Here is a 12,255-nt window from a genome sequence, read left to right on the forward strand (position 1 = left end):
CGTCGTACATGCCTCCATGCCCCCTCTTGCCAGCTGCCCCTCCTCAGTGGGTGCTGAGCTGGGAGAATCGGAGTGAGGCAGCTGTGAGCAGCGTCTGCAATGGCCACTAGGGGCAGCGCCACCAGAGGAGCAGCACAGACAGACAGACAGAGAGAGATCAGTGCATTACATTGAGGAGAAGCGAGAAAGAGAGCGAGAAAGAGTCCGAGTTAGTGGGGGAGAGAGGGAGTCAGAGTGAGAGGGCGGGGGGGGGAGAAGGAGAGAGCAAGATTGAGGAGCACACATTGCCCAGCTTCCCCACTGCAGCCGAGAGAGGCAGCGCGAGAGAGTGAGACGAGAGCTCGCGTCGTAGCAGCACTGACTACAGGGCTACATAGCACTTGGCTGAGGGATCGATTCAGTCGACCAAAAGACACTGGGAGAGTGAGGAGCCTCTTGGAGATCAGTGTACAGCAAGGAAGAGGGACCAGCATCAGAGGGAGACGAGAGGTAAATCAAAGGCACATTTGAATTTTTCATCCATCTGATTTCTCCAACTTGGTAAGTTGGACTGCATGTTTAAATTATGGAGAGATTGATGGCAGGTGTAACCCCGTTCCTGGCGAGAGTTTCACCTTAAGGGGAGCTAGGTAACAAATTAATGTTCTCAGTCGAAACATAATTATGCTGAGCAAGAGGGCCACAACAATATCAGGTTTATGACCCTGTAAAAGGTACTGGATATCTGACAATAAATAGACACTAAAGCCCTCTATTGTTAACACAGACCATTTCCCTAAGCACTAGAACAATTTCTCATCTAAAATTAATGTTTTTTTCATATCATTCACTGAATATTATTCAATCATTGAAACCTTTGTATTTCTGAAATTAAACATCACACACTTTGTTGGCCAACAGATTACATATCACAAACAATTATCTATGTTCACTTTTATTTAAAATATATTATGCTGTTCCACACCTTCCTTTTGTAGCATTATTATTCTGTTTATAGCAAAGTCAATAACATGTATAGATACTGTATATCCCTTTTATCTCAAAACGAGTAAACGATGCGAGGGTCTACCTTTAACAAAGTTTGATGTCTCATCTCATGTGTGTCTAATCGATTTTGGAGCAACGCATATTGTGGGACTTTTATTGTGTGGGCTTTTCTTTTGGCTCATAATGTGGATAGGATTATTTTTAATAGTGTTCCCCTGCTAATATATCCTCAGTTCAAGTGGCACACCGATGTCAAAATGATGGTGGGTTCTGAGGGTTGCGAATGGATCACTTGGCAACAAAAGTATGGGTTGTCCTTTTTTGTGAAATACTGACATTTTCCCCCTGAAAAACTTCAAAGGAAGTCAATGTTTCACCTGCCGTTCATTGATGAAAAGTTGCGATGTGCCAGATCCAAAGCTTCTTTCTTTTAACTTTTAACAGCAGAACCACCCCTGAGCCATGGAGTCTTGATCACATTACTCTCAGAACCTTAACGGATATGATTATTTTATATATATAAGAAAATAACATCCAGTTATTTTGTAATACTGTGAGCTTATGACAGTCAGTTTCGGGTAACTTGGTGTGCTGCATTCTCTTTGGAAATGTTAGGGATATTTAATGAAATATACCATAGATCTTGGCTGTCTAATTTGTTGAAGGGTGGTTGGCATATTATCCATGGGCCAGAGATTGGTGGTTTATTGTTGGTGATTCTAAAATCTGGTAAGAGGCTATCCTAGGACTTACCTTTTCAGATGATTTACTGAAGAGAGACCTCAGACCGTTGCAGAAAGGACCCTCATCTTTTTCTGCTGTCACTGAGATATCATTTGGTTATTTTTAGACACCACCTTTGTGTTGTGTTCTCTGTGGATGTAGGCTGGCTGTGAATCTCCAGGTAGAAGGTAATCAGTCTGAGGATTCATCATACCTCTCAGCCGCTGATTTCCTTCTCCCCTGTGTCTCTCTGTCATTAGCCCGAGCCATCCTTTACAAAGGATTCCCAAAGTCTGAAAATGTAGATAACATTCTCGCTATGTCAGCCACTAAGTACAGATCCATCCATACCTTGTGAATGGCTTGCTAACCGTACAGAGATCAGTGAATGTGAAGATGGATGTAATGGTTGAACATCACAGAGAGGAACCCCTGTTGCCATAGGGTTGGGGGATAGATGGAAAAAAACGAAATAACATATTCCGTGTGGACTTTTGTTGTTCATTAATGACACTTAAAAAATTGACTCGTTTGTTAAGCTAGGTTAAAAATATTCACATCATTTAGAGGTGCTCTTTTTTCCCTCTCAGTTTATTGCATTTCTCTAGAGCTCAGGACCATTTCTTTTCTCTCTATGTGAATAATTAATATTTACCAGTGTGCCAGTGGGTAGCCAAACAACAAGATGATGTTGGTCTATGTGGTAATTAATCATTAACATAATATTTCAATCTTGGGGATTTAGTTCTTGGTTGCACCAGTGCTGATTGTGTTAGGAAAATTTCCCCCATTACTCCTCGTTATTTCACATTCCAGTTGCAGGTATTTCATTCACTTGCACCATCAATTACTGTAGGTAATGTATTCAAACCAACAGGGCTGCCAAAACTCTGTCCAGGTGTGCACAATAGCAAAAAGCCAGATCCATTAAATCTGTACAATTGTGGGCCCCTATAATAAAGAAACTGACAGAGTGATGAACAGCTTCATGAACAAAAGTGCAACTGAGGACTTCTGAGCAGTATGTGGTCGCATCTATCATCTTCTCCCACTTCACGGCTTGTTTTATTTTATAAAAGGTGCAATCAGGGGTCGTTAGCTAACGACAGTGGATGGACACAGTGCACTGGGATGATCCAGAGCAGAGAGGGTGCTCTGTGAATGCCTCCGTACATTCTACCGCTCCAGCCCACTCCCCTGTTCATTCCTATGTGCTAGCCATGGTCCGTTCTGTCATTTTCTCAATCTGTTTGATAAATGCTCTGTAGACCCTGCACTGATTTGTCTCTACCGTACCCTGAAAAAGCCACAAGCGCATTTCCATTTCGCAACATCGGCATAGGAATCCCAAAACAGCAAAATGTGAATCTTCCTACCCACATGTCCCCGTGGCGGCGTGCCGTGAGTTAAAACAAGAGGCTTGTTTCAATTGCTCAATGTAGTGTGTTATTATGCACCTGTGGTAGCGAGGCTTGCCCAGTGGGGGGAGCCGGAGTGCACAGGCTTGCCGTGGTTGCTGGGCGTCTGGCCCAGGGATATAAAAGCTCCTGACGATCCTCCGGACAACAGAGCCCTAGTGTTGAAGTTCAACCGAGGCCGTCTTCATTAACGTGTTGATGATGAATATATTAATTATGCAGATCTTATCAGGGCCGTTTCTGTTTGGCTGCCCTGGGCACGCTGCACAGGAGCGCTCACTGTCTGCGCTCCTCCTTTATTCCAGCATTCAAGCCTGCATGCTCATTGAGTGAAAAAAATGATACCAGACTATGATAAATGCTAAATGACAGTGGGCGAGCAACAAGTCAGCAGTCTGATGCGTTAAGGAAGATTCTGACTGCCCACAGCTTGCTTTGAATAGCAGTGCTGAGCAGAGAAACTCAGCAATCGATGGATGGCCAAAAAACAAACCAGTTACTGACCTACAACTCTGTAACAAAGAACATTTGTCTCATCAGCTTCTGTTTGATCATGCCTGGGCTAACTGGGCGGTTGGTCGTGCCATAAACTCAAAGGAAATGGGGAGAAATGCATCAATCAAATGTGATTTACAGTAGCTGGACAGGTTGGGATTAGGTTTAATGCTCCTTAAATTCAGTACAGTATGTTATTTCTGGTATAGATAGAACACCAGCGAATGGTAATGGGAGAGCAATAAAATGGTGTAGAAATGAGAAGGGAGCGCATCCATCTCTCAACTAAAAACAATATTAAAGATGGGCCCACTTTCATTTCTCTTCGCTATTGTGTTAACTTCTTAAAGATGCATTTTGGGAATATTGCAAATGGCAGACTTCTTTTAAACCTGCAACTGAAACTGGATGTGTCATATATTGTTTGTGTGGTATCATACCTAAGAAAACCATGCAATTCCAAGCTTGAAAGCAAGTGGATTTGATGACATGAGGCACATACTGGAATATATGTGACATAGTACACAATATCCACACTTTAACCAGTGACCTAAATTCTCTGAATGTGTCTTTAAATCTCATCATAAAACGTACAACATTTTGACCTATTTACTATTATAGTTGATGAAGTTCTTTTTTTTGTCTCTTCATCACCCCCCGTTGGTATGATTTAGTATAATCTCTGCTTGATCCCGCCTGCTGTAGGATCCTTTACAAAATCAATACTTACGTAAGGAAGATACAATATACTATTTTACAAGCACTTGCCTTAGGGGTCTAGAGGTCTCCTGAGACCTATTTTCATCCCAATTTTTTTCGCCCTATGTTAGGAAAAGGGGAGGGCCATGCTAACAACTTCTCATTAGCGGGATTGTGGACTGAAATAGGATGTATTTCATTTTTTTCACAGCTTCAAGTATGCTATACTTTCCTATTTCCTCAGTCCATGATCTGTCCTGGGAACGAAACATCTGCTAAGCTTGCCAACTCTTAGCTTCACTACTTTTCTTGATCAAACCTGTCTTTAAATGCCAAGTGTGAAGAGCAACAAAAACAGGATGCTTGCTAAAAACCTCTGGTCCATTCAGTGACTCCAGGGAGGAGAAAGGCTTAAAGTTCAAACTTGGAGCCGCAATAAAGAATGTTCTTAGATAGAAAGATATCTACCCAAGAGACACCTTAGCTGAAGAGTAAACATGTCTGTCGTGTTTAGAGTTTCTTTGTCTTCTCATCAGTTTCTTAGTATCAGATGCTGCTTCCGAATCCTGCATATTATAGTTTATTAGATAACTGGAATGGACACAACCCAGTGTTACTTCATTACTGATTTAAATCTACAGTATGTGTGTTTTATATAATGTGGAGACCAATCAGGATTGCATTGTCAATGTCTGACACTCCCAAGTTAATTGACATGAAGGAGTAAAACAATTATTTGTTCCAGTGAAGATTCCATCTGTCTTCAATTAGAGAGAATGGTATTAACCTAATAACTTCTTATAGCTCACACGCATAATCACCATTCTGTATGCATGCACACGCGCACGCACACACGCGCACACAAACAAAGCAATTCTTCAATTCATCACACCAGCCCCAGTACAAAAGCATTCAGGGCAGATAAATATGCTTGCATAATTAGAGTGGTTTCTATTTATAGCGCCACAAAGCTAAAACACACATTTTAATTAATCCGAACCAGAAGAATAAATAATAGTCAGGATACACTAGTAGGATACAGGGCTTCTTATTTTAGAAATGTGTTGTATTTCATTTTTCTTTGCCCTCGACCTGCTGGTTGCTTTTACACTAGTCATTCTTGTCGTGGTGCTTTCGTTGTTGTTGTCAAATCCATATTGCCAAAAGACAGCGTACAACCAACCTTTGAACCAATGTCCGCGTGGCTTACTGCAGCTGCCTGGGAATGGAAATTGAAAAAAAGAAATGATGGAATAGAGTTTACACTCAGTGTCTACAGGACACCATGCTTCGGCTGTTCTAGTTTGAACTGTTCCTATGTCTCCAGGAGGCTACTGAAACCATTTAAAAGGTGCTGTATTCATTATTTTCTGCTTCAGCAATATCAGAAGGGCTTGAAACAAATTACTTCCCGATCGCTCTTGGGCAGTGGTAGTAATTACAGCTGTGGCGCTTATTAAATTCACCCAATAATTAAACAAACATAATTGATATCCGACTGAGAGTCCAATGGTGACACTTTTCTGCATGGTTCTCGCTCTTGTCATCCTGCTTTCCTGTCTGCCTTGCTTGTCAGCTTCCCAGCTCCCCTGCAGCTCTAGGCCAATCAGATAATTGTCATTTGTGAAATGAGCGACAGTCAATTCCAGTTAGACAGTGGTCAGACACATTGATGTTTTCGTGCATTATTGAAAACTATTTCCTTCCTTTTTGCTAATTGACACATGGATCGAAACGGGAGCATTTTTGCGAGACACCCAGTGTGAATTGTACAAGTGTGTGTGTGGGCGTCAGACAGAGGTACGGCCGTTCGGAGGAAAGAAGAATATGTGTCTTTCGAACGCTTTATCAAGGCAATCTCATTGTGATTCGGATCCCAACCACTCAGTTCTGTGGGTTTTTGGTGTTACAATCGGTTGACGAGGTTTGCTACAATCGGTCGGTGTTCTCTCATCAGTAAATAGGATAAATGAGGTTTGCTTGTGTTGGTGGTCTTTCAGACGCTAGTTCTCCCCATCTGTGCGGGCAGATGGAGGACAGCTCCCACATAGCTATGGGCTTGTGCCAACTCACTCATCTCCCTCCTGCTCTGTAGTTAAAAGGAGAGAAAAACTACTTCTCAACATCACAGTGTCACCAGTATCTGTGTTTTGAAAGCCTGGACATTATCTATCAACCCAGCTTGTTCAGTCAGTGCTGATTGTTCTACTGAGGACGGTGAAAAACAGATTGTTGTTATCATGTTGAATTGATGTGCACTTATCGCTGAAGAGAGCTTCGGACACCCGAGCGTTAACAATGACACATATTTAAATAGGTGGCATTTGTGGATGGATGCCAAAACGTAGCTGGAAACTTTGAAAAGTATTAGCGAGGATTGACAGAGGTAGAGAGGAAAATCAATATTTTTGTTCATTCTTTGATCAAAGGTGAACAAATGGTTGGCCTTATTGCCTGTAAAGAGCAATATAAAATTCCACATTTCATTCCATTTTCTGTCTGTGCTTGAAAGCTGCTGGCATTTGTAGAATCCCTGCAATGCTAATCACTGAGCATTTTTAGATCAGTGACCTTTGACACACAGTGCCAAAAAAAAACGTTCTACTAAACAAAATGTATGTGTTTGGTGTGCTATGGTGCTTCTCCATCCATCAAACTGACAGAATCCTACTGAAGTGGCTTTCATGATATAATATAGGTCCCAAATCGAACAAATAAACCTCTGATTGTTGCTGCGAATTCGAGACGCCCTCTCCTGCTCTGTAAAAGAGAACGTGCTGTTGTGGCTTGACATCAAGCAGACCAGATAGGAATGAATAAATGACACCTCCTACTCCTAGTCTGATCGTCAACGTTTAAAACCAGTCACAACTCCTCGAGTCAGTCTGCATTCATTTTTCTCATTACATGAGCCGGTCCAACCAGAGAGGTCGCACAATGAGCCGTTATCCCCCTCATCCCAGCACTCAGTCACTGGTGCACTGCAAAGAGCTTTTCATAGAGAAGAACACTGGCACTGGCATGGAGCTTTGTTTCAGTCAGTTTGGACAAATGTCAGACTAGCCTCAGAGAAAGAGAGAGAGAACATCTTTCACAGATACAGCGTGACTGACTTTAGAGCTGAGCGGGTATAGCAGACACCCACGGGGAAAAGACCTATTGTAGCCTTAGACGTTGGCTATATGAAGTTAATACTTTATTTTGTCAAGTCCTCTACAGTTAGTAAAGTAAAATCGCATTTCCGCCGATTTCACTTGATATTGGCTTGACCTCGATGTGTATTGACTTTGTGGACTGAAGCGCAGCAGAGTAGGACCCAGGAAAATGCATTGACCTTTACTGTATATCCTTAGACATCATGACACTATAGACATTTCAATGGCATGACGTCTAAAATCCTTGTCCACGGAAAGAACTGGGCTGTTCTTAATTAATGAGGTGGTACTGCTAAGAAACATGATGCGATGAAGCAGTACTGTTGTTGAATAATTGAGGCAGTTTCTTCACGTTCAGACATAATTACAAATGAGGTACAAATTATAATATTTTAATTTCATGGGTGTTTGTTTCAATGACATATACATTCTGTTTCCAGAATAGGCTTATGACATTGACATCCGAATGCTGAAAGAGAGAAGTCTGTCTTTTGTGATAAGACGACAACCTTTTCAGTGTAGGACGGGTTCTGTTCTCACCAGCTTGGGCTTGCTTAAAATGAGGATCCCTTTGAAGTTTGATCATTTTAATTGGAGTTGCCATAGCGAAAGCAAAAACAAAGGCATGCTAAGTGTTGTATGGGAAGACATTTTGATAAGGTTCTTAATTGGCTTCCAATTATCAACATGAACAGTAAAAAATACACCCCAACAATGACTACTCTAAACCATTTGTTTTCACGTTGTATGGCGCCACTGGCAATGTTTCTTATTTACTGTGGTCGCTTTAGCCGGCAATACTAACCATGTCCAAGCGCTTGTCCCTTGCTATGTGAATGTTCCAGAGAGGATGTGAAAGCATGGAGCCATGAAACGAATTAGATAAATGTTTTGGGGAAATATTTAAAAAGGAATGCATGAATCTTATTGAGGCAGTCATGCTTGAAATTGGGTGAAATCACATATTCCGAGGTCCATGAAAGATCCCATGCGCTCCTTTTGTTATCTCTGGAACACTTACCTTTGTTCTTATTCCTCTCATGTAAGACCTGAGTGAGGAAGGATCTGACTGGGGCCCAAATTAAATCCTATTCTCCATGTTGTGCACTATAAACATTGGTCCAAACGAGTTGGAGCCTAAACTAGGATTGGACCCGCCCAGCGCAGACACACACACACAGCATTGTAAATCACTTCAAAGGTCAGTGAACCCCCCCCCATCCCTATAAGAAATTTTCAATATATCAGTATGTCAGAGCAATAAGGCAATATAGAAACCTATTGCAGTGGGGAGAGAAACATATACGTTTTGAATGGGATGGGAAAGGAATGGCTTTCGTGTTTGTGCCTATTTCAGCCCCTCACAGCAGGACTGTTAGGCAGTGGGTGTTGCTGGGATATAGAGAGGAGTTGTCTCCCTGTTCACCTGTCTGCTTGGTTTCCCTTGTCACTATGTCATCTCCGATATTTCACACCTTTGTGTTTTATCCTTACACTTTTTAATCCGGAATTGTCTACAGGCCATATAAGTCACTGCATCACACAGTCTTCATAAGATTGCCTCAGTGTGTCCAACTTTCTTGCTTTTAAATCATTCATAGTGACAAATGGACAGTGTGGAATGATGGCAGCACAGAATGCTGTTGGTACAAGGTATATCCTGAGGAATTCAGCCAATAGTAGATGACTAGACTTGAACAGTGCAAGTAATTCCCCACTAGGTCTTTTAACTGTTGGACAAAAAAAATCTAACTGTGTCAATGTGCCCACTTCTTTAATAAAAAGTTGTTGCTATAATACTTATTTTTAAACAGGTAACTAAGCAACAGTATGTTTCAGATGTTTTACTAAGTATTATTTTGAAGTTGTGTTTCAGATTCATTATAGTCTCAATGAGTAAGACATGCACACTTCACAAGCCTAGCTGGACTATATAGACTTCAAGACATCACAACAATGAAAGAAGGCAGCACTGAAAATGACAGAATTCCTTCAGTTCTTCACAACTGTGCCTTAATTAAATTCCTGTTTGCATTCGCAAACTTAATAGTGCTAGATAAGTGCCATCTACAAATCATTGTTTGTTGCGGGTTTCACTTATCCAAAACATTGAAGTTCGCACAAATAGCAGAACTGAATCCACTTTTGAATATTCATTCCCTTGTCGTGTCGACGTGTCTGGGGCAGCTTTTACAGTGTTTTTTGCCACCAAGTCAGTCACTCTCGTAGACTGAGAGCTGCTTTACCACCCCAGGACCCTGCGCTGACAGCACAGCCACTTACAAGTCATTTTTCTGTCCATCTTGGCTGAGACCGGGTCCACCCACTTAATGTTTTGTGTATTAACACTTGATCACTTCTGCGCCTCATGGAGCTCTTTTCATTTTTTTCAGACTAAGCGGGACAGTTTTGGCGATTTCCACTCCAGTCCAAAGTTAGTCAGTATCAGGCATTTTGCAAATGCGACAACAACTAGTCCTTGTTTACTGGGCCATATCTGACAACCTGTTTGTGTTTGTGTGCGTGCCTGCCTGCCTGGTTCGGGGTGGGGGTGATAACATCCTAATGCTAACAACAGTGTCCTACTTCTCCTCTAGCTCAGAGGCGTTTCCAAAGCGTGGACTGATTTGACAGGGATCAATAAAGTCCCTCTGGCTGCTGGGATAAAAGGCACTAGTGTGCAACACACTGTGGGACTGTTTAGCCTCTGATCAACAAGGTCTAAATCTCGGCCATATAAACAGATAGGACCAGAATATATCCCCATAGCGGTCAGTCAAATCTCCTGAGGCCCACATGAAGATTCCAAAATATGTACATCTTTTAGGTTACCAGGATAGAGTGTAGACTGGAAACACACTGGATACATTCACAGTGTAAGAATCCCATTCTGTCCAACAGGGCCGATCACGGTGCAGCTTGCAATCATTGTTAAGGTTTGGCGTTGGAGCTCCATCAGTAACCTGCTGGTCTGACTTTGACAAGACAGGTGATTGATTGTTCCAGACTTCCTTGCTAAGAGAAACCGCTGGCGTGACTCACCGTTTCGGATGCTGAGTTTTCTGCTGTGGGCTTGCACGCGGTTGCAAATGACTGTTCCGTAAAAGCCTCTCTGTTTCACACCACGTTTCCGAAAAGAGTGTCACATTAAAACGTTTGACTTGTGCCATGAACAGTTACAGTGAGAAATGAAACCAGACGCCTGGCGGTGTTGTGAGGAAAGTTGACTGGTATGGTATGGGTACATCACATCCCTATAGTTTTTGAAACCTTCAGTACATCCGTCACTGGGCGGAGAGCGAGATTTGATTAAGTGCTATTCCAATCTGAGTGTCTTGGGCAGCCCCTCCCCTGGCAGAAAACAGGTGGTGGAGGGAATTGGTAGTCTGTGCAACACAACATGCTCGTCCTTTCAGGAGAAGAAATGTGCTCCTTTACTCCTGTGGACTTCAATATAAGACGTGTCAGCATGCAGCGTGTAGCTGGCCTCCACCGTACACAGAAACAGAGGCCTTGTTAAGTTTCTCAGAACAATCATGTGTTTTTATTCAACGACTGTGGAAACAGAACTCTGAGGCCAAAGCATTTATGGTTACTAAGTTAATTTTTCATAAAATGGTTAGGGTAGTTTAAAAGACATGCTGTTACAAGCACACAGCAAATGTCCTAAATGTGGAGAAAAGTCAATGTTTGTGGAATAGCGTGACAAAACAAACACAAATAATTGGATGATAAATTCTTTTTAAATTGTAAAATAACTGAAGAACCCCTAAGCTTTGTATGTTTCACTAAAACATTGTATATATTTCTTAAGCAGTAATCAGCATTTGTAACAATATCCAATGGTTTTCCCCACCCCAGATTCTGTAAAAAGCTTGGGATGGGGCTGGAGAAATGTATTAGAAACTACTCATAGTCTAACACAGGTAACAGACACATTACGTGTTCAGGACCCTGGAGGGCGTTTTATTGACATAAAGGTTAAAGGAAGTGGGGAATAAATCAAATCCTGAATTTGGGGCGAGGCTGTGTTGTTTAGGGGGGAGGTTTTGAAGGTTTTGGTATGGCCAGTCAAATCCTATGGAGCCTCTGCACCCACCCACTCCTGACTGTCCTCCTCTTATTGAGGGCAGCATTTCTTAGTGTTGCATTTCCGCTCCTGCCTTCAGCAACATTTTCCGCATCATCTTATTTTCTCCAGCATCTTTTGCTTCTTCTTTCTTTGTTTTCTCCCAGAGCTCCTCCTTTGGAACCCTAAAATACCTGTCCTGATGAGGTCCTGATGGGAGGCAGCTGTGCAAAGGATGGTTTGGCCCTGCCAGCTGCCTCCGGAATGTTCTGGAGCCTTCCAGTATCTTCTCTTGGGGCATTGGTGCGATGCTGATTCATTTAATCCACTATATATCATTTAAATGAATTTCAGTTCCACATCCTAAATCCCTTAAGTGCATTTATTGTGCTGTAGCTTTTTGGCATTTCAAAATGTCTGCCATGAATAATACCATAATGAAATTTGTACACAATGGCACGATTATGGATGTTTAGAATAATCATGTTTGTAGACCTTATGCAGATCATAAATCTTATACAAACGTAGGGTAGACTACATTAGTATGGGATCTAATCAGTAATTGTTCTCAAAGAAATTAACATCAGTTTGCATGAACTGTCCTTTTTCATCAGCCCGATTTTTTTGGGGGTCTGAGAAACGGCGGTTGGAAACAAAGCTACAGATGTCGAGACCTGTATAAGCAGTTTCCAATTTTGCCTCAGATGTT

General features: G+C 42.0%; 1 protein-coding gene across 4 annotated transcripts in view; it reads left to right on the forward strand.

Moving 5' to 3' along the window:
- The first annotated feature begins 256 nt into the window (after positions 1-256).
- tnr (tenascin R (restrictin, janusin)) overlaps positions 257-12,255 on the forward strand; it is a 132,242-nt gene continuing 120,243 nt past the window's right edge. For 3 of the 4 annotated variants that reach the window (XM_010891321.4, XM_010891325.4, XM_010891324.4), the window contains exon 1: positions 257-489. The gene's annotated coding sequence lies outside the window, so the exon portion shown is untranslated. Of the gene's footprint in view, positions 541-12,255 lie in introns of all 4 variants that reach the window. The other variant, XM_010891322.4, reaches the window with a different exon arrangement.

The sequence above is a fragment of the Esox lucius genome, chromosome 3 (genome assembly GCF_011004845.1).
Source record: "Esox lucius isolate fEsoLuc1 chromosome 3, fEsoLuc1.pri, whole genome shotgun sequence".
In the NCBI taxonomy this organism is placed as follows: domain Eukaryota; kingdom Metazoa; phylum Chordata; class Actinopteri; order Esociformes; family Esocidae; genus Esox; species Esox lucius.